We start from the raw sequence: 22,202 nt of genomic DNA on the forward strand, positions 1-22,202 counted from the left end.
AACTTGAATTCCTGGGATAAACCTCACCTGGTAATAATGTATTATCTCTTTTATATTTTATATATTGCTGGACTTGATTTGGAATTATTATGTAAACGAGTGTTAAGTCTATATCATAAGAAACACTGGAATATAATTTTCATTTTTTGTAAGGTCTTTGTTATGTTTTCAATCAGGGAAACACTGGCTTCATAAAATGATTAGAAGTGTTACTTTATTCTCTTAATTCTGAAAAGGTTTATGTATAACTGGTATTTTAAAAAGAAATGTTTTACAAATTTTAATAGTGAAACTATCTGGGCTTGGTATTTCACTTGTCAAAAAGTTTTGTCAAATATTTGGACCAAATATTTAATTCCAAATATGTGGGCCAAATATTTAGTTCCAAATCTTTTTTAAAAATATAAATATAAGTTTACATTTATAAATTAAATATATTTATATTAAATATTCATATATAATTTTATATATTCAGATTTTCTATTTCTTCTCCGTCAATTTGGTAAATTGAGTTTCAAGATATTCATCAATTTTATATTATTTACCAAATTTACTGGTATAATAGTTATATAATATTTATCTTTGTATCCTTATAAAGAATATAGGATCTGCAGCCACTATTTCTAGTATTGGCAATTTGTGTTTTCTGTCACTTTTGTCCTTGATGAAACTTTTTAGAGATTGTTAATTTCATTCTTAATGAAGAACGAATTTTTGGCCTTGTTAATTTTCTTTATTGTTTGTTCAATTTCAATGTCATTGATTCCATTCTAGCATTTCATAACCTTCTACTTTAATTTTGGTTTGTTTTTCTTGTTTTCATTTAACTTTATAATGTCAGGACTAAAATGATTAATTTTAACTTTTTTATATTTTCTTATATAAAGATTGAAAGCTATGAATTTGCCTCTCAGCAGCTTTATCTTTTAAAAATGTTGATACATTGTATTTTACAATTAAGGAATAATTTAATTCCCCTGTAATTTTTCTTTTAGCTAGAGTTACATAAAGGATATTTTAATTGTAAATATTTGTACAAAATATTTAACTTTAAATATGTGGGCCAAATATTTAGTTCCATATATTTGTAATTAGACAATATATGCTGTGATATTTTCCATTTTCAAACTTATTGAGTCCCCTAATATGGCCCAGCATATAGTGTACCTCTGTAAACATTCCATGTGCATTCAAAAGGGAAGTACACTCTGTTGCTTGGGATAGGATTCTATTCATGCTGTTAAAGTAGTGGATGATATTGGGGGTTGTTTTTGGGGGGGTACCTTTATTGATTTCTTTTCTACTTGTTCTGTCAATTGCTGAGAAAAGCATTAAAATGTACAACTATAATTGTAGATTTGCCTTTTTGCCAAATAAAACTGCCAGATTTTCTGTTTCATTTTTTAAGAAACTAATGTCATTTCATAAATAAATCTTGGCACTTTAATCACATTTTGAATATATAATCCAAGACCAAACACTGAAATTCAACAGAAAAGTGACAGGAAACACCAAAAGCAAGGAAGGAAGAAGAAGACAGGCAGCCTGTTTGGTTGAGATCAGCTAGGAGCCAGGAGTGACTTCCCGTACATGGGAAAAGAGTGAGTGAGAGACTTCCAGCAGCCCTCATCCCCATCATGGAATCATGCAATCCTGGCAAAGGGACAGCCCCTCAACCCTCCCAACTCCTGAAACTAAAATATGGAGCTGTTGGTAGACCATGTGATAGAACTGCTCCCATAAGGGAGCTTGCACTAGGTCCCACAACATTTCTGAGACCTAAGCAGCTACAGCAAGATGCCAGTTTGAATCCTAGCCCTAAGTAGATTGCACACTGTCCTGGGGCCCAGAAGTGCTGAGGCTGAGGCATTAGGGAAACTTGGGCTGTTGCTGCTGGGACTAGGACATGACCTGGGAATAAGTTCCCATGGATGGGGCTGAGAAACAAGCAAGGCATTGGCTGTAGCTGCCGGATAGAACACAAGTGCCACGGAGACTGAGAATGGGATGTGAGTGGGGTGCAAGTTGCCACTGAAACTTAGTCACAAGCTGAGTAGGGGCTCCTGTAGCTGGGGCTGAGGTACAACCTAGGAAAGGACTACCACTGCCAGGGCTGAAGGCAAGTACAACAGGACTGGGCCATGAGAAGGATGCACATTCCCCACACCCCAGCCCAAGATGTGACTACCAAGGCCAATGCCAACTTCTGCAATGCTGGGGCTTCAGCGTGGCTACTACTGCCCCTCACTCATGCATTCTGCCAGGGACCTGAGAATTGTCCTGCCCCTGCCCACTACAGCTAGCGACTACTGTCACCACTGGGGGATCTGAGCACAAGCCTGCCCAGCACAGACTCCAGGACTTAGCCCAGGGTCCTGTGGATTACCCAACGCAATCCACCACATTGGGCACTTGAGTGCACCTCCCAGAGGCATGAGGTTGGTCCTAAACTCTAAACTCCTGGATGCTACTACCTTAACTCGCACCTGAGGGCCTGAAGACTGGCTCACCCAGCCCATCATAGCCACTGCCAACATCAACATACAGTACCCAGGATGCAGATAATTTTCCTGTCACTGATACTACCATAACCCATACCACAGTGCCTGCTTAGGGGACCAAGAACTTGTCCACCTGCTCAGTCCACTGTGGCCACGACTGGCATCCAAGCAAGCCAGCTAGAGGCCCAAGAATTGGTCCACTGGTAACCATCAATACCACTGCCTGTATATATCAGCCTAGAGAATAAAGATAGGTATGATCAGCCCACTGTTGCCACGACTGGGGCTTAAACAGTGATATGCTTAACATTCCAGTCCCCAGCACAAATTCACCACAACCTCCCCTAATATCTGCACACTAACCTTCCAAGGAAATGGCAGCTCTCACTAATGCTGTTTATAGCTGATATGGTTTGGACCTCTGTCTCCATGAAATCTCATATCAAATTGTAATCTCCAGTACTGGAGGTGGGACCTGGTGGGAGGTGATTGGATCATGGGGGTGAATTTCTCATAAATGGTTTAGCACCATCTGTTTGGCGCTGTTCTCATAATAGTGAGTAGGTTCTCATGAGATCTGGTCACTTAAAAGTATGCAGCACCTCCTCACTACCTTCCATCCTGCTCTTGCCATGTAAGCCATGCCTGCACCTGCTTTGCCTTCTGTCATGATGGTAAGTTTCTTGAGGCATCAACAGAAGCTGTGTAGAGGCCAGCACCATGCTTCCTGTACAGCCTGTAGAACTGTGAACCAATTAAACTTCTCTCTTTATAAATTACCCCATCTTAGGTATATTTTTATAGCAATGTGAGAACATACTAATACAGAAAACTGGTACTGAAGACTGGGGCATTGCTATAAAACTACCTGAACATGTGGAAGTGACTTTGGAACTGGGTAACAGGCTGAGGTTGGAAGACTTTAAAGGGCTCAGAAGATGGGAAAATGAAGGAAAGTTTGGAATTTTCTAGAGACTGGTTAAATGGTTGTGACCAAAATGTAGATAGTGATGTAGACATTGAAGTCCAACCTGAGGAGGTCTCAGATATAAATGAAGAACTTATTGGGAACTGGAGGTAAGGTCACTTTTGTTACGCCTTAGCAAATAACTTAGCTGCATTGTGCCCCTGCCTAGGTGGAACTTTCAATTTGAGAATGATGATTTAGGGTATCTGGAGGAAGACATTTCTAAGCAACAAAGCATTCAAGGTTTGACTTGGCTGCTTCTAACAAGCTACACTCATATGCATAAGCAAAGAAATTACCTAAAGTCAGAACTTATGTTTAAAGGGAAAGTAGAGCATAAAAGTTTAGAAAATTTGCAGCCTGGCTATATTAGTCCATTTTCATGCTGCTGATAAAGACATACCCAGAATCATGGCAGGAAGCAAAAGGCTCTTTTTACGTGGCAGTGGCCAGATAAAAGGAGGAAGACGCAACGGTGAAAACCCCTGATAAAACTATCAGATCTCATGAGACTTATTCACTACCATGAGAACAGTATGCGGGAAACTGCCCCGATGATTTAAATTATCTCCACCAGGTTCCTCCCACAACATGTGGCAATTATGGGAGCTGCAATTCAAGATGAGATTTGGGTGGGGACACGGAGTCAAACCATATCATTCTACCCCTGGCCTCTCCAAATCTCATGTCCTCACATTTCAAAACTAATCATGCCTTTCCAACAGTCCCCCAAAGCCTTAACTCATTTAAGCATTAACCCAAAAGTCCATAGTTCAAAGTCTCATCTGAGACAATACTAGTCCCTTCTGCCTATGAGCCTGTAAAATCAAAAGCAAGTGGGCCTCTTCTCACAGCTCCCCTAGGCAGTGCCCCAGTGGGGACTCTGTATGGGTGCTCTGACCCCACATTTCCCCTCCACACTGCCCTAGCAAAGGTTCTCCATGAGTGCCCCACCCCTGTGGCATAATTCTGCCTGGGCATCCAGGTGTTTCCATACATCTTCTGAAATCTAGGTAGAGGTTCTCAAACCCCAATTATTGACTTCTGTGCACTTGCAGGCTCAACACTACATGGAAGCCAAGGCTTGGGACTTGCACTCTCTGAAGCCATAGCCTGAGCTCTACCCTTGCCCCTTTTTAGCCATGGCTGAAGTAACTTGGATGCAGGGCACCAACTCCCTAGGGTGCACACAGCACAGGGACCCTGGGCCTGGCCCAGGAAACCATTTTCTCCTAGGTCTCAGGGCCTGTGATGGGAGGGATTGCTGTGAAGACCTCTGACATGCCCTGGAGACATTTTTCCCATTGTCTTGGGGATTAACATTTGGCGCCTCATTACCTATGCAAATTTCTGTAGCAGCTTGAATATCTCCTCAAAAAATGGGTTTTTCTTTTCTATCACATTGTCAGGTTGCAAATTTTCTGAACTTTTATGCTCTGCTTTCCTTATAAAACTGAATGCCTTTAACAGCACCCAGGTCACTTCTTGAATGCTTTGATGCTTAGAAATTTCTTCCGCCAGATATCCTAAATTATCTCTCTCAAGTTCAAACTTCTGCAAATCTTGAATGCAGAAGCAACATACTGCCATTCTCTTTGCTAAAACATAACAAGAGTCACCTCTGCTTCAGTTTCCAATAAGTTCTTCATCTCCATCTGAGACCACCTCAACCTGGACCTTATTGTCCATATCACATTCAGGCTTTTGGTCAAACAAGTCTCCAGGAAGTTCTAAACTTTCCCAAATTTCCCTGTCTTCTTCTGCACCCTCCAAACTGTTGCAACCTCTGCCTGTTACCCAGTTCCAAAGCTGCTTCCGCATTTTTGGATATCTTTTCAGCAACACCGCACTCTACTGGTACCAATTTACTGTATTAGTCTGTTTTCATGCTGCTGAAAATGACATACCTGAGACTGGGAAGAAAAAGAGGTTTAATTGGACTTACAGTTCCCCATGGCTGTGGAGGTCTCAGAATCATGGCAGGGGGGGCAAAAAGCACTTCTTACATGGCAGCGGCAAGAGAAAACAAGAAAGATGCAAAAGCAGAAACTCCTAATAAGACCATCAGATTTCATGAGACTTATTCACTACCATGAGAATAGTATGGGGGAAACTGTACCCATGATTCAAATTATCTCCCACTGGGTCCCGTCTACAACATATAGGTATTATGGGAGTACAATTCAAGATGAGATTTAGGTGGGGACACAGAGCCAAACCACATCACTGGCCATGTGGTAGAAAAGAGGAGCCCATTTTCAGGGGAGGAATTCAAGCAAGCTGCAGAAATTTTCACAAGTGAAAAGGAGCCAAGCACTAACAGACAAGACAATGGGGGAAAGGACTTAAGGTAATTTCAGAGACCTTTGTGGCATAACCTCCTATTGCAGGCTTCCTAAGAGGGAAGAACAGTTTCACGGGCCAGGGCCAAGTCCCCACTGCCCTCCACAGTCTCACAACACTATTCCCTGTTTCCCAGACACTCCAGTTCCAACTATGGCTCAAAGAGGCTCAGGTAAAAAGCACAGGTTACTGCTTCAGAGGGTACAAGTCATAAGCTTTGGCAGTTTCCATGTGGTGTTAAGCCTGTAGATGCACAGAGTGTAAGAGGTGAGCCTTGCTGCAAGATTGGAGCCCTCATTAGACACCCCACACAGACTCCCCATTGGGGAACTGCCAAGTGGAGCTGTGAGAAAAGGGCCACCATCTTTCAGACCCCAGAATGGTGGATGCACTGAGAGTTTGCACCCTGTGCTTGAAAAGTCACAAGAACTTAACACCAGCACATGATAGTAACCATTAGGGCTGAACCCCGCAAAGCCACAGGGGCAGAGTTGCCCAAGACCTTGGGAGCCCACCTCTCAAACCAGTAGGCCCTGCATATGGGATATGGAGTCAAAGAAGATTCTTTTGGAGCTTCAAGATGTAATGACTGCCCTGCTGGATTTTGGGATTGCATGAGACCTGTATCTCCTTTCCTTGGCCAATTTCTCCCTTTTGGAATGGGAATGTTTACCCAGTACTTGTACTCCCATTGTATGTTGGAATTAATTAACTTGCTTTTGATTTTGCAGGCTCATAAGTGAACGGGACTTCCCTTGTCTCAGATGAGATTTTAGACTTTGGACTTTTGGGTTAATGCCGAAACAAGTTAATACTTTGGGGACTGTTGGAAAGGTATGATTGTATTTTGCAGTATGAGAAGGATATGAGATTTGGGGGGCCAGATGCAGAAAGATATGGTTTGGATCTCTGTCCCTACTAAATCTCATGTCAAACTGTAATCTCCATTGTTGGGAGATGGGGCCTGGTGGTAGGTGATTGCAACGTGGTGGTAGATTTTTAATGAGTGGTTTAGCAACATCCGCATGGTGCTGTTCTCACCATAGTGAGTGAGTTCTCATGAGATCTGGTCATTTAAAAATGTGTAGCATCTTCCCCACCAACCCTCCTGCTACTGCTCCTGCCGTGGAAGCCATGCCTGCTCACGCTTCACATTCTGCCATGATTGTAAGTTTCCTGAGGCTTCCCCAAAAGCTAAGCAGATGCCAGCAGACTATTACACAGTCTGAGGTATTCCTTTATAGCAATGTGAGAATAGAGTAATATAAGAGCAAAATAAATCATTTAGAGATTACATTGCTGTATACAACCAAAATCAAAGTCAAAGTGCCCTACTCAAGCAACAGCATAGATTCATTTTCAGGAAAATTTCCTCCCCACAAAAAGTAAATTCAAAAACAGGAAGAAGTGACTTTTATACAAATGTGCAGATATAAACATAAGGACACAGGAAACATAAAAATCAAGGAAATTTGACACCTTGAAAGAAACATAATAATTCTCCAGTAAATTAAGATCTCCAGTAGATCTTAATAAAAAAGAAATTCTCAAAATCCCAGACAAAGAATTGAAGATACTGATTTGAAAGAAGCTCAGTGAGATACAAGAGAAACCTGAAAAACAATAAAAAGAAATCAGAAAAACAAATCAGTATATGAATGAGAAAAATACCAAAGAGATAGATATATTTTAGAAGAACAAAAGAGAAATTCTAGAACTTAAGAACTCATTGAGGAGAAACACAATGATAACTTGACAATAGACTAGATCAAGTGGAAGAAAAAAAAGTCTCAAATCCACAGATCTTTTGAAATAATTCAGACAGACAAATATAAAGATAAAAATAATAGAAAAGAATGAGGAAAGCCTTCATGCCATTTGTGACACCTTAAAGTTACTGAAAATACAAATTATCAGTGTCCCCAAGGGTGAAGAAAGCACAAAGGGATTAGAAAACCCATTTCATGAAATAGATGAAACCTTTCTTTTCTTTTTCTTTTTTTTTTTTGAGATGGAGTATCGTTCTGTTGCCCAGGATGGGGTGCAGTGGTTCAATCTTAGCTCACCGCAACCTCTGTCTCCCGAGTTCAAGCAATTCTTCTGCCTCAGCCTCCCAAGTAGCTGGGATTACAGGTGCATGCAACTGTGCCTGGCTAGTTTTTGTACTTTTAGTAGAGATGGGGTTTCACCATATTGACCAGACTGGTCTCAAACTCCTGACCTCATTATCCACCTTCCTTGGCCTTCCAAAGTGCTGAGATTACAATTGTGAGCCACCACACCCAGCCTAGATGAAATCTCTTTAAGTCTAGCAGGAGATATAAATATCCACTTACTGAAAGATCAATGATCGCCAAGCAGATACAAAGCAAAAATGCAGTCACTATGGCACATTATACTCAGACTATCTAAAGTCAAAGATAAAGACTTCTAAAAACAGCAAGAGGAAAGCGTCTAGTCACCTATAAAGGAAATCATATCAGCCTAACAGTGAATTGCTCAGCAAAAACATTACAGACTAGAAGAGAATGGGCTAAAATATTCAAAGTGCTAAACGAAAAAAAAAAAGAACATGATATCCAGCAATATTCTCCTTTCTAAATGAAGAAGAAATAAAGTCTTTCTCAGACAAGTAAATACTGAGGGAATTTGTTACAACTAGACTGGTCTTATATGAATTGCTCAAGGAAGTCTTAAACCTGGAAACAAATGGACAAGTTTTACCATCAGGAAAACACATGAAAGTATAAAACTCATTGGTAAAGAAATAACACAAAGGAAAAAGATAAAAGACTCAAAGTGTACCACTGCAGACATCTACCAAAACAACAAAGATGAACAATAACAGAAGAAAGTCATATATAAAACAACCAGAAAACAATTAACAATATGACAGGAACAAAGCCTTACCTAGCAATAATAACACTGACTGTAAATGGATTAAGTTTTCTACATAAATATACAGTATGAATGAATTGATGTTTAAAATGATCCAAATATATGCTCCCTTCTAGAAACTCACCTTACCAGTATAGGCACATATAGACTAAAAGTAAAGAGACAGAAAAAGATATTCTACACAGATGAAAACCAAAAGCAAGCAGAAATAGCTATACCTAGATAAAATAGGCTTTAAGCCAAAAACAGTTCTAAAAAGATGGAAAAGGTCATTATATAATGATAAAGGAATACATCCAGTGAGAGGATATAACAATTCTAAAAAAATCTAAATATATATGCACCCAATATTGGAGCACAAAGATCCATAAAGTAAATATTTCTAGATCTAAAGAGAGAGATAGACTGCAATACAATAATAGTGGGGGAGTCCAAAATCCCATTGTCAGTACTAGATAGATCATCTAGACAGACAACGAAACCCCCCAAATTTAAACTGTACTATGGACCAAATTGACCTAATACACATTTATAGAATATTCTATCCAAAAACTGCAGAAGATTCTTTTCATTAGCACATAGAACATTTCCCAGTATAGCCCATATATTAGGCCATAAAACAAGCCTCAACAAATAAAAAAATGATAATAATTTCTACTATTCCCTCAGACCACAATGGAATAAAAATAAATCAATACTAACAAGAACTTTGGAAAATATACAAATACATAAAAATTAAACAACATGCTCCTGAATGACCATTGGGTTGACAAAGAAATTCAGATGGAAATAAAAAAAATTCTTGAAACAAATGAAAATGGAAACAAACTAAAACCTGTGAGATACAGTAAAAGCAGTACGAAGAGGAATGTTTATAGCAATAAAATCCTGTATCAAAAAATTCCTGTAGAAAGATAACACGTTAACAACTTAACAACACATCTTAAGGAACTAGAAAAGTCAGAACAAACCAACCCAAAATTAACATTATAAAATAAATTAAAAAGATCAGAGCAGAACTAAATGAAATAGAGACTAAAAAACTACACAAGATCAAAGAAACAAAAAATTGGTTCTTTGAAATAAGTAAAATTGAGAAATCATTAAGTAGGCTAACCAGGAACAGAAAAGATCCGAATAAACTAAATTAGAACGAAAAAGGAAATTTAACAACTGACCACAGAAATACAAAGATCACCAAAGACTGCTATAAACAACTACATGCTGACAAACTGAACAATCTGAACAATCTAGAGTAAATGTGTAAGTTCCTGGAAATATGCAACCTAACAAAAGTGAATCAGGAAGAAATAAAAAACCTGGACAGGCCAATATGAGTAGCAATATTGAATCAGTAATAAAATCTGTCTCAACAAAGAAAAGCTCAGGACCAGATGGATTCACAACAAAATTCTACCAAATATACAAAGAACTAATACCAATCCTGAAACTATTCCAAAACATTGAAGAACAGGGTTCTTCTTAACTCATTCTATAAGGCCAAGATCACCTTGATAACAAAACCAGAGAAGGGTACAACAACAAAAACAAAAACAAAACTACTGGTCAATATTACTGATGAACATAGAAACAAAATCCTCAACAGAATGCTAGCTAACTCAATTCAACAGCACACAAAAATATAATACACCATGATTAAGTGGGATTTATACCAGAGATGCATGGATGGTTCAACATATACAAATCAATAAAGGTGGTAACTGAAATTAATGGAATGAAGGACAAAAAATAATCATCTCAATAGGCACAGAAAAGAATTTGATAAAGTTCAACATTCCTTCTTGATAAAAATCTCTCAACAAACTAGGCATAGAAGAAACATACCGTGAAATAACAAACCCACACCTAATGTCACACTGAAGGAGGAAATGTTGAAAGCCTGTCCTCTAAGAACTGGAACAAGACAAGAATGCCTACCTTCATCACTCCTATTCAACACAGTACTGGAAGTCTACCCAGGGCAATCAAACATAAGAAAGAAATAAAAGGCATCCAAGTTGGAAAAGACGAAGTCAAATTATCCCAGTTTGCTGATATGATCTTACATCTAGAAAAACCTAATTGCTCCATAAAAAAATTCTTAGATTTGATAAATGAATTTAGTAAGATGGAGGATACAAAATTAAGGTACAAAAATCAGGAGCATTTCTGTACACCAATGATGTAGCTGAGAAGGAAATCAAGACAGCAATCTCAGTTACAACAGTGCAATATGTATACACATGCATATATATATAGAGAGAGATAAATACATATACATATATATATATAGGAATAAATATATATGAATAAATTTAACCAAGGAGGTAAAAGTTCTCTATAAGGAGAGCTACAAAACACTCATAAAAGAAACAATGACACAAATAGAAAAATATCCTACATTCATGGATCCTAAGAAATAGTATCATTTAAATGACTCTACCATCCAAAGCAACCTGCAGACTCAATGCAATGCCTATCAAAATACTGACATCATTCGTCACAGAATAAGAAATGGCAAGCTTAAAGCAATTCTGAGCAAAAAGAGACAAGCTGGAGGCATCACATTACCTGACTTCAAAATATACTACAGGGTAGCAGTAACCAAAGCAGTATGGTATTGGTATAAAAACAGACACAGACTAATGGAATAGAATAAAGAACTCAGAAATAAAACCACATATTTACAGTCAACTGAGCTTTGACAAAGCCAAAAAGAACTTACACTAGAGAAAGAACATCCTCTTCAATTAATGGTTCTGGGAAAATTGAATAGCCACATGGAGAATGAAACTGGACCACTCTCTCTCACAACATACAAAAATCAACTCAAAGTGGCCTAAAAATGTAAACGTAATATCTGGAACTGTAAAAATATTAAAAGAAAATCTAAGGAAAACTACTGAACATTGGACTAGGCAGAGAATTTATGACTAAGATCTCAAAAGTACTGGCAACACAAACAAAAATAGACAAATGGTACTTAATTACACTAAAAAGTATCTGCACAGAAAAATTAACAATCAACAGAATGAAGAAACAACTTCTGAACTGGAGAAAATATTTTCAGATTATTCATCTGACAGAGGACTAACTTCCAGATCATATAAGGAACTCAAACAACTTAGGGAAAAAAAAAATGTCCCCATTTAAAAAAAAAAAAAAAAAAAGTGCATGAATAGACATTTCCCACAGGAAGACACACCTTCAGTCAACAAGTATATTAAAATATGCTCAATATCATAATCATTACGGAATGCAAATCAAAATCACAATGTTATCATCTTACCCTAGTCAGAATGGCTGTTATCAAAAAGACAAAAGATAACAGAGGTTAGCGAGGATGCGGAGAAAAAGGAACTTTTATGCACTGTTGGTGGAAATGTAAACTACTAAAGCTACTATGGAAAACACTATGAAGATTTCAAAAAAAAAAAAAAAAAACCCTGAAAATATATTTATCGTTTGTTCCAGCAGCTCCACTACTGGGTATCCACCCAAAGGAAAAGAAATCAATATATCAAAGGGATTCCTGCAGTCAGATGTTTATTTCAGCACTACTCACAATAGCAAACACATGGCATCAACCTAAATGTCTGCCAGTGGATAAATGGATAAAGAAAATGTGTTGTATACATGCACAATGAAACATTGTTTGGCCATAAAAGTAATGATATCATATCATTCGAAGCAACATGGATGGAACTGGAGGTCATTATTTTAAGTGAAATAAGCAAGGCACAAAAAGACAAATATTGCGTGTTCTTATTTACATGTGAAAGTAAAGTATTTGATCACATGGAGGTACAGAGTACAAAGATGGATAACAGAGCCTGAGAAGAGTAAGTGGGAAAAGGAGGATGAAGAGAAGTGGGTTAATGGGTACAAACATACAGTTAGAGAGAAGGAATAAATTCAATGTTTGGTAGTAGAGTAAGGTGACTATAGTTAATATAAATGTGTTGTACTCAGGTGATGTCCTCCCTAAATGCCTTGACTTGATCACTGCGCATTATATCCATGTAAAAAAGTTTCACATTTACTCCGTAAGTTTGTTCAAATAAAAGAAAGTTTGTCTTACAAAATCACATACAAAAGAACCTCAGACAATTAACTGAAAAATTAGTTTTCCAGTGTATAGCTGGTCACTCCTGCTGGCTGTCATAATAAGCCAATTCTTTGGAGTTTTTAAACTCAGGGACTTGGTATGTAGATTATAGTATTTCATGAAACGGAAACATGAAAACTAGTATTGGAGGCAAAAACTCAGCAACAATAAGCTTCCAGATCCTAATTTTAAACTAATTACATTAAGTTGGATGGCTAATCTAAGAAAATCAGCTCTCCCTCAATCATGTAACGAAATATAAAAAACAACCATTTTTAATTTTAACAAATGTGATTCAAAAATTATTAATACAAGGCAAATGTGAAATATACCTATAATAAGAATATGTAGTAAACACCTTCTCCCAAACAGATCTTGTAAAAAGACTGGATGCAATGATTCCTTTTAGTACTAATAATGTATGATTCTTTTGACAATGAACCCTTTTTACAGAGAATTAATTAAGATGTAAAAATGAAGTTTTAAACTTTGCCTTATTTTACAGTTCCTTTCACATCATTAAAAAACGTGTGGCCGGGCGCGGTGGCTCAAGCCTGTAATCTCAGCACTTTGGGAGGCCGAGACGGGCGGATCACGAGGTCAGGAGATCGAGACCATCCTGGCTAACCCGGTGAAACCCCGTCTCTACTAAAAAATACAAAAAATTAGCCGGGCGAGGTGGCGGTCGCCTGTAGTCCCAGCTACTCGGGAGGCTGAGGCAGGAGAATGGCGTGAACCCGGGAGGCGGAGTTTGCAGTGAGCTGAGATCCGGCCACAGCACTCCAGCCTGGGCGGCAGAGCGAGACTCCGTCTCAAAAAAAAAAAAAATGTATGTGTGATAATTTGATTGGATAATTTGGGCTACTCTTTGAATCATATTAAAAGTAGCATTCATCAAATAAGGTATATTTATTAACATTTGGAAATGAAATTGTGAAATATGAAGAAAATCAAAATAATGGTTAAATAGTTGACAGCAGTTGTATTTAATTTATAATAAAAATCAGCCATATCACAATAAATTCTCTGTTCTAGTTGTATTTTTGTAATTTAATAAGATGACTGTAGTAGTTGCATAAATATCAAATGTAAATAATACAACATGATAATACCAATAAAGTGAACTCCTGTTTTGCAGTATGCTAAGGCAGGCCTTCCTCTAAGTTCAAATTCTGTTTCTATCTAGCTTGTCACTCTGGGAAAGAAACTAATTCTTTTTGGCCTACATTTACTTAAAATAAGATAAAAGGTTTGGTCCAAATAGGCCATACTTTATTTTTCAGATATTTAAAGTAAACTTTATTTTCAGATAATTTAGATTTATATTCAGCTGTAAGAAATAATATAGAGAGACCTTGTGTATCCTTTGTCTAGGTTATTCTAATGATAATATATTGCAAAACTATAGTACCACTCACAACCAGGATATTAATAATATAGTCAAAATACAGAATAATTTGATTACGACAAGAATCCTTCATCTTGCTGTTTTATAAGCACATCCTCTTCTAGCCTGCCCTCACCATTGCCTTAACCTCTGGAAAACACTAATTTTTCTCCATTTCTATAATTTTGCTATTTTAAGAATATTATAGAAATGGAATCATAGAGTACACAGGCTTTTGAGATAGACTTTTTGCATTCCCTAATCTCTGGAGAGTCATCCACATTGTTGTGTGTCTAATAGTTCATGCCTTTTAATTGCTGAGTAATGTTCCTTCACCCATTTTCTGGATGGCTTGTAGTTTTGGGCTATTACGAATAAGCTTCTATACATATTTGTGTATAGGATTTTGTGTGAACATTTTAAGTTTTGATTTCTCTGGGATAAATATCCAAGTATTTCACAGGACAGCTGCATGTTTAGTTTCTTATAAAACTGCCAAACTGTTTTTCCTGAATGGCCATACCATTTTATATCTCCATCAGCTATGTGTGAGTGATGTACTTTTTCCCCATTCTTACCAGCATTTGGTGTTTTCATTGTAGCCCTTCTGAAAGTTCTGTAGTAATATCTTATTTTGACTTTATTTTGCATTTCCCTAATGGACACCAATGTTTAACATCTTTTCACATGCTTACTTGCCATCTGTATATCCTCTTCAGTGAAATGCATCTTGTTATGTTTTGTTTGTGTTCTAATTTTGGTTGTTTTCAACTGTTGAGTGTTGAATGTTTTTTTACTAGTTATTTGTCTGATATGTGCTTTGCAAATACTTTCTCCCAGTCTTTTCATCCCCAATTTGATAAAGAGCATCTAAACAAAATACAGATATTTTACTTTATGATAAAAAAAGAATGCTTTCCTCCTAAGACATGGAACAAAGCACGTACACATAGAAAAATGTTTTCAAAAGTTCAGTGTATCATTTTCCCCCATTTTGAATCCTGCTATGGATGCCAATTCTAAGAACTCTTTTCCTAGCCCTACATTCTGAAGATTTCCCATGTGTTTTTTTCTAAATGTTTTATAGTTATACTTTTTATATCTAAGTCCATGATGAATTTTCAGTTAATTTTTAGATAGAGTGTGAGGTTTAGGTCAAGGTGCATTTTATTTGCCTATGAAAATCCAATTGCACCAGCATTCTTTGAACAACAAAAAACAAAAACAAAGCAACAACAACAACAAAACAAAACAAAATAAAAAGAACCCAAAACCTTCTTTCCCCTATTGCACTGCTTTTGTAGTACTGACAAACATTAGCTGGGCATATTTCTGTGTGTTGATTTACACGTTTGCTTTTCCATTGACCTATTGTCTATCCCTCCACCAAAACTAAAGTCTTCTTTAGTAAAGGTATCTAATATGTCCTGAAACAGGATAGATGAATTACTTTCACTTCACTGCTCTTTTTTTGAAATTGTTTTAGTGATTCTATCTCCTTTGCCTTTCCATATAAAGTTTAGAATAATCTTGTCTATATCTACAAAATCTTGCTATAATTTTGACAGGAATTGTGTTAAATCTATACATCAGTATGAAGAACTGAAAATAGTATCTCCATTTATTTATACAGTCTATCATTTCTTTCATCAGCATTTTGTTGCATATAAATTTTCAGCATACAAATTTCACTTCTTAGTTTAGACTTACACCTATGTATTCCACTTCTTTTAGCAATTGTAAATTTTTGTATTCATATGTTCACTACTAGTATACAGCAATACAATTGATCCATGTATGTTAATTATGTATTCTGCCACCTGGCTAAATTCATTTATTAAATCCAGAAATTGTTTTAGACTCAAAATTTTCTACATAGACAATCATGTCATCTGCATATAAGCAAAGATTTCTTTTTTTTACAATCTGCAAATTTCTTATATGCTTTTTTGTCTTGCTGCGATGGCTACAGCTTCTATGACAGTGTTTCATATAAGCCAAGAGAGTGAAAAGCTTTGCTTTGTTCCATATCTTAGGAGGAAGGCATTCATTTTTTTTTTCTACCATAAAGTAAAATATCTGTATTTTGTTTAGATGCTCTTTATCAAATTGTAGAGGTTCTTTCTATTTCTATTTTTCTGAGAGTTTTAAACAATGAATGTGCGTTCATTTTTTTAAAAGTATTTTTAAAGCACTGATTGGTATTATCACATGATGTTTCTTCTTTAGATTTGCCATGTGGTTGATTACATCACTGGATTTTTGAATGTTGCACAAAATGTGCATCCTTGGGACAAACTGCTCTTAATCTTTGCATATAATTATTTTAATGCATGTGATGGTTATTACTGAGCATCAACTTTATTGGATTGAAGGATGCAAAGTATTGATCCTGTGTGTGTCTGAGGGTGTTGCCAATGGAGATTAACATTTAGTCAGTGGGCTGGAAAAGGCAGACCTACCTTTAATCTGGCTGGGCACCATCTAATCAGCTGCTAGTGCAGCCAGAATATAAAGCAGGCAGAAAAACGTGAAAAGTCTAGACTGACTTAACCTTCCAGCCTACATCTTTCTCCTGTGCCAGATGCTTCCTGCCTTTGAACGTTGGACTTCAAGTTTTTCAGCTTTGGGACTATGACTGGTTTCCTTGCTCCTCAGCTTGCAGATGGCCTATTGTGGGACCTTGTGACTGTGTGAATTTAATACTCCTTAGTAAACTTTCAATATATACATCCTATTAGCTCTATCCCTCTAGAGAACCCTGACTAATACAATGCATTATTGGGTTATATTTCCTTAGGAATTTTTACATTTTTATTCCTGAGGAATTTAGATCTCTAGTGTTTGTTTGTTTGTTTATTTGCACTGTCTAATAATTTATTTTAGAAATAATTTCTTTGCACTTTCCCTGTTTTGGTATCAGAGAAATATTAGTTTCACAAAATGAAGTAGAAAGTGTTTCTGTCTCTCTTATTTTTCACTGGAATGGATTGTACAGAATAGCATTAATTCCTGTTTAAACATTTTATAGAATTCTCCAGTGAAACCATCTACACCTGGAGATTTAACTTTTAATAACTTTTAATTTATAAATTTAATTTCCTTTATAGTCAGGCTATTAAAATAATCTAATAATGAGTGATTTGTGGTAATATTGTTCTTAAGTAATTGATCCAATTTATTTGTATTTTTGAATTTGTGTGTGTAAAGTTCTTTAAAGGATCCTCTTATTCTTTTGATATTCAGAGTCTGTAGTTAAATCTGCTGGTTCTCATTCTAAATATTGGTAACTTGTGTCTTCTCCCTCTTTTTTGTTCTTTGCCAAATTAATACAATTTGTGACTTTTATAATCTTTTGAAGAATGAGGTCTTTGCTTCATTGATTTTCTGTATTTTCAACTTCTTCTCTTATTAATCTTATCTTCCTTCTGCTTACTTTGTGGTTTATTTTGACATTTTTGTTGTTCTGTGTACTTGAGATGGGAACATAGATTATTCATTTGAGACTTTCCTCTTTTCTAATGTATTAAATTAGTTGTTACAAATTTCTTTCTTATCACTGCTTTAGTTATATCACACAAATGTTGATATGCTCTATTTCATTTTTATTCAATTCACAGAATTAAAAATTCATGTGTGAATCGCTACTTGATGTATGGAATATTTATAAATATGATGTTTCATTTCCTAGCTTGTAAAGATTTTCTGGCTTTCTGTTACTGATTTTTAGACTGTTTTCCTTATAGTCAGAGAAATGTTAAATAATTTTAATTCTTTTAACTTTTCAAGATTTACTTTATGGTCCAGGATGTGACTTAATTTGGTACATCATCCTCAAACACTTGAAAATAACATACATTCTGTTGTTGTTGGATGAAGTTCTCTGTAATTGCTCATTAGATCCCACTGGTTGATGATGTTGAGTTATTCTATATCCTTGATGATTTTCTAATTATTCTATAAATTTGAGGGAAAGTGCCAGTAAAATTTCTGACTATACTTGTGTATTTGTCTATTTACCCTTTTAGTTCTATCTGTTTTTGTTTCTCATTTTGCAGCTCTATTTTTTGGTAATATACAGTTAGAATTACCATATCTTCTTGGGAACTGGTCCCTTTTATCACTATATGTCCCCCTCTGTCTCTGGTAATTTTCTTTGCATTGAGGTCTACTTTATCTGATGTAAATATAGTTACTATTGCTTTCTTTGAACAATGTTTGCATGAAAACTCTCTTTTCATTCTTTCGTTTTTAGCCTGCCTCTATCATCTATACCATTATGTTTGCAGTGAACTTCTTGTAGACAATATGCATCTGGATTACATTTTGTAATCCACCCTAACAACATATTTTAACTGGCGTAGTTAGACTATTTATATGTAATGTGATTTTTGATATATTAGGGCTTAAGTACATTATTTAATCTTTTTCTTTTCTGTTACTTATCTTTTTTCTTTCTCTGTTTTCTTTTCATTGCATTTCTATGGGTTTTTAAAATGATAACATTTAATTTCCCTATAGTGCTTTTAAGTGTATCTCATTATATAACGTGTTAGGGGTTGTTGTCGGATTCACATTTTATCTATATAACTTATCATAGTTACCTAGTGCTATTATTTTTCCAGTTTATGTGAGGTATAGACACCTCACCTCCCTTTTTACATCCTCTCAACCTACCTAGTTTAATATAATTGCCTTACATATTTCATATGTCCTTATATGAAATCACGTCAGATTTTAAAATCACATCAGAAAGTATTTTTTCTTCTATCATCAAACATAATTTAGAAAACTAAAGATTTACTCATATGTTTGCTCATCTTGTTTTTTCTTTTCCTTCCTTATGCTCCAAGTTCCTGTTGTGTATTGTTTCCTTCCCATTTAGAGAACTTCCTTTAGCCATTCATTTAGGATGTCTAGTAGTGGCAATCTTAATTTTCATTCATTTAATAATTTTTAAAAATTTCTTTCCAATTTCTGAAGAATATTTTTCTGGATATAGGATCATTTGACAGAATTTTGTTTTTTCCATTACTCAAAAGTATTATGCAACTTCCTTCTTGACTTCACGGTTTGTGGTGAGAAATACACTGCCATTCACATTCTCTGCTATAGGTAAGTACTTGCTTATCTCTTGTTGCTTTCAGGATTTTTCTTTTGTCTTTAGTTTTCAGAAGCTTGAATATGATGTGTCTTGGTGTGGAGTTATTTGGATTAATCCTGTTTGGAGACCACCCAGTATTTTAAATCTATAGGTTGATGTCCTTTGTCAAATTGGGAACGTTTTCAACTAATATTCTTGGAGTGTTTTTTAAGGGTGCTTATTTCTCTTTTTCCAGGACTCAGATGACACACAGATGTTAGATATTTTGTTATGGTCCCACAGTCCATGAGGTTCTGTTTTGGCTTTGTTTTTGTTGGTTTATTGAGTCTATAATCTTTGTGTTGTTCAGATTGGGCATTTTCTATTTGTCAGTCTTCTAGGTCATTGATTCTTTTCCTCTGTCCTCTCTATTCTGCTGTTGAGCCTATACGTTGAGTCTTTCATGTGGTTATTTTTCAGTATTCTTTATATCTTCTGTTTCTTTGCTTAGATTTTCTAATTCATTGATAAGGCTTTCTGCATTCTCATCTGTTTCATGTGTGTTTGTAACTGCTCATTTTATTATGTTATATGATGGCTGTTCCAAAACCTTTGTCCTATAATTCTAATATCTCTGACATCTATGTGTTGGTAACTACTGACTGCCATTTCTTTTTTAGTTTAAGAAACCTGTTTCTTGGTACGAAGAGTGATTTTTCACTTTATGAAATACTGGAAATGATTTAAATTTTCTGCTTTAGGTGGCTTCATCTGATGCAATTCCATTATGAGAGTAAGGGTGGAAATGCACTGACCCCTTATTGCCTGGTAAGTATAGAGGCTTAGCATTCTAATTTGGCAGGGTTGAATGTTCTCACTCATCATATGGTCCTCACTGTCACTATGGAAGAAGGAGGACTATTAATACAACATGATACTGTTAATAAAGTAGTGAATTCCAGTCTTGTGACATACTAAAAAAGGTTCCATCTTTCAAATTTTCAATTTCAAAGAAGTACTAAAATGATAAAATACAATGAACAGATAGAGTAAAGGCCCCAATAAGAGCAGATGAACTCTAGAGGAGGCCAGTTATGGAAGTAATATAGCATGTTGAGATAAACGTAGCGACGGGAATTAAGAGTCTTAGATTTTAGTCCTGATTCTACTGACTACTTAGTTTTGTAACTTTGCAAAACTTACTTCAACATCTCTGATCTTGGTTTTTTTAAAACAGAAGGAGAGTTGTATGAGACAGGCCATAACTTATTTCCCATTTTAGCATTCTATGATAAACTATTTAAAATAAGAATTACATAAGATGGCATATCAAAAATTCTACATACATATAACATCAGTGTTATAAATATAGTCATCATTATAATTAGCACTGATAAAACCTCATAGTTAAGATAGTGCAGGTATAACAAAATTTTGAGAAAACATGTCCTTTTTCAGCTCATGAAGGTGATGCCAACTTATAGTTGGGAGATTTTCTGGGAACTTTTCAAAGCCAAGACTTCCTCTACCTGCAGCAGAACAACTTGGTATACTTGATAAATATAGATTTCCTGAGCTTCAGCCCCAATTGATAAGAGTTTTTAAAAGGCATCCCGTATGATTTTTATGCACATTAAAGATTGTGAACCACTGCTTAGGCTTTAGGAAATTATTTTCAGTCTCTAAGAAAAAGTAGAGTAGATATGCTACATCCAAAGAGAACAATCAATTACAGACAGTTAGGATGAAGAAGAAATGGGGTCTATGCTTTTAAGCTGGCAAGCTTATATTTTAAATATTAATTTAACAAATTTGGATAGGGATCAAAGAATATAAAATAAGTGGCACAAATCTATAAGAAGGCTAATATTTATAACGAACTCTGACTCTGAAACATTTCAAAGGACCTCAAGGAAATTTATTTCTATGGGTAAGGCAGGAAAGAATAATAACTGAGTTTACTGCTTTATATTGGTGGTAAAAGGTTATTATAAATTATGTATAAAAGATATTCAACAAATATCAACTTTATTACGTTATTATAAATTATAAGGTTATTATAAATTATGTATAAAAGATATTCAACAAATATCAACTTTAATCTTCTCAGTCATAGAGAAAAGAATCTGCAAGCAATCATGGTTAAAAAGCACTTGAAATATGTAAATTATATGTAAATTTTATTTATTCATTCAACAGAAGCTCATATAAAATAAAATTCAAAATCAATTTGAGCTATATAAAATGTCTTATTGTGCACAAAATATTGTCTTAGATTGCTAAGCATCTTTTTCTGATGAAATATTCCATAATGTGCACCAAATTCACAAAAGGTATTATGATGTCTGGTAGTTTAGCACATTAGCTTTCCTTTCTAGAGAACTACAGTTTAAAAAATAAAAATGATAACTTGCTCTACGTTTTGTAAGTTTTCAACATGATCTTTTTCTTAAGGAATGCTTCATTGAGCACCTATTGTCCAATTGATGTAGGAGTCACATGAACAAATAAAAAGGTATTGTTCTCAAGAAGCTCAACACTGAAGCTAGATAAACAAATGACATAATAGCGATAATAATATTAGCTATCTATTTTTGACAGAAAGATAAATTAGCAAATAGATGAATTGTTTTATTTCCTATCTAAACCAATAAAACTGTTGAGGTTACATGTTTTTCCTTCACTGCAGCCATCAATGAGTTTTCCTTAAGATTTCAGATGATTAAAGAATAGCTACAGGATTTAACATAGAATTTCATACATACAATTCCATTAACTTTCATTGTATTAAGTTTTTTGTTTTGTTTTATTTTTTCTTTTCTTGAGATGGAGTCTCACTCTGCCACCAGGCTGGCAGATTCAGTGGTGGAGTTCAGTGGTGTGATCTCGGCTCACTGCAACCTCCACCTCCCAGG

The 22,202-nt window shown here is 35.6% G+C and overlaps 1 protein-coding gene across 6 annotated transcripts in view; it reads right to left on the reverse strand.

The window, feature by feature from the left end:
- Nucleotides 1-22,202, reverse strand: part of GULP1 (GULP PTB domain containing engulfment adaptor 1) — a 317,623-nt gene that overhangs the window by 38,776 nt on the left and 256,645 nt on the right. The window lies entirely within an intron of this gene.

The sequence above is a fragment of the Rhinopithecus roxellana genome, chromosome 14 (genome assembly GCF_007565055.1).
Source record: "Rhinopithecus roxellana isolate Shanxi Qingling chromosome 14, ASM756505v1, whole genome shotgun sequence".
Classification (NCBI taxonomy): domain Eukaryota; kingdom Metazoa; phylum Chordata; class Mammalia; order Primates; family Cercopithecidae; genus Rhinopithecus; species Rhinopithecus roxellana.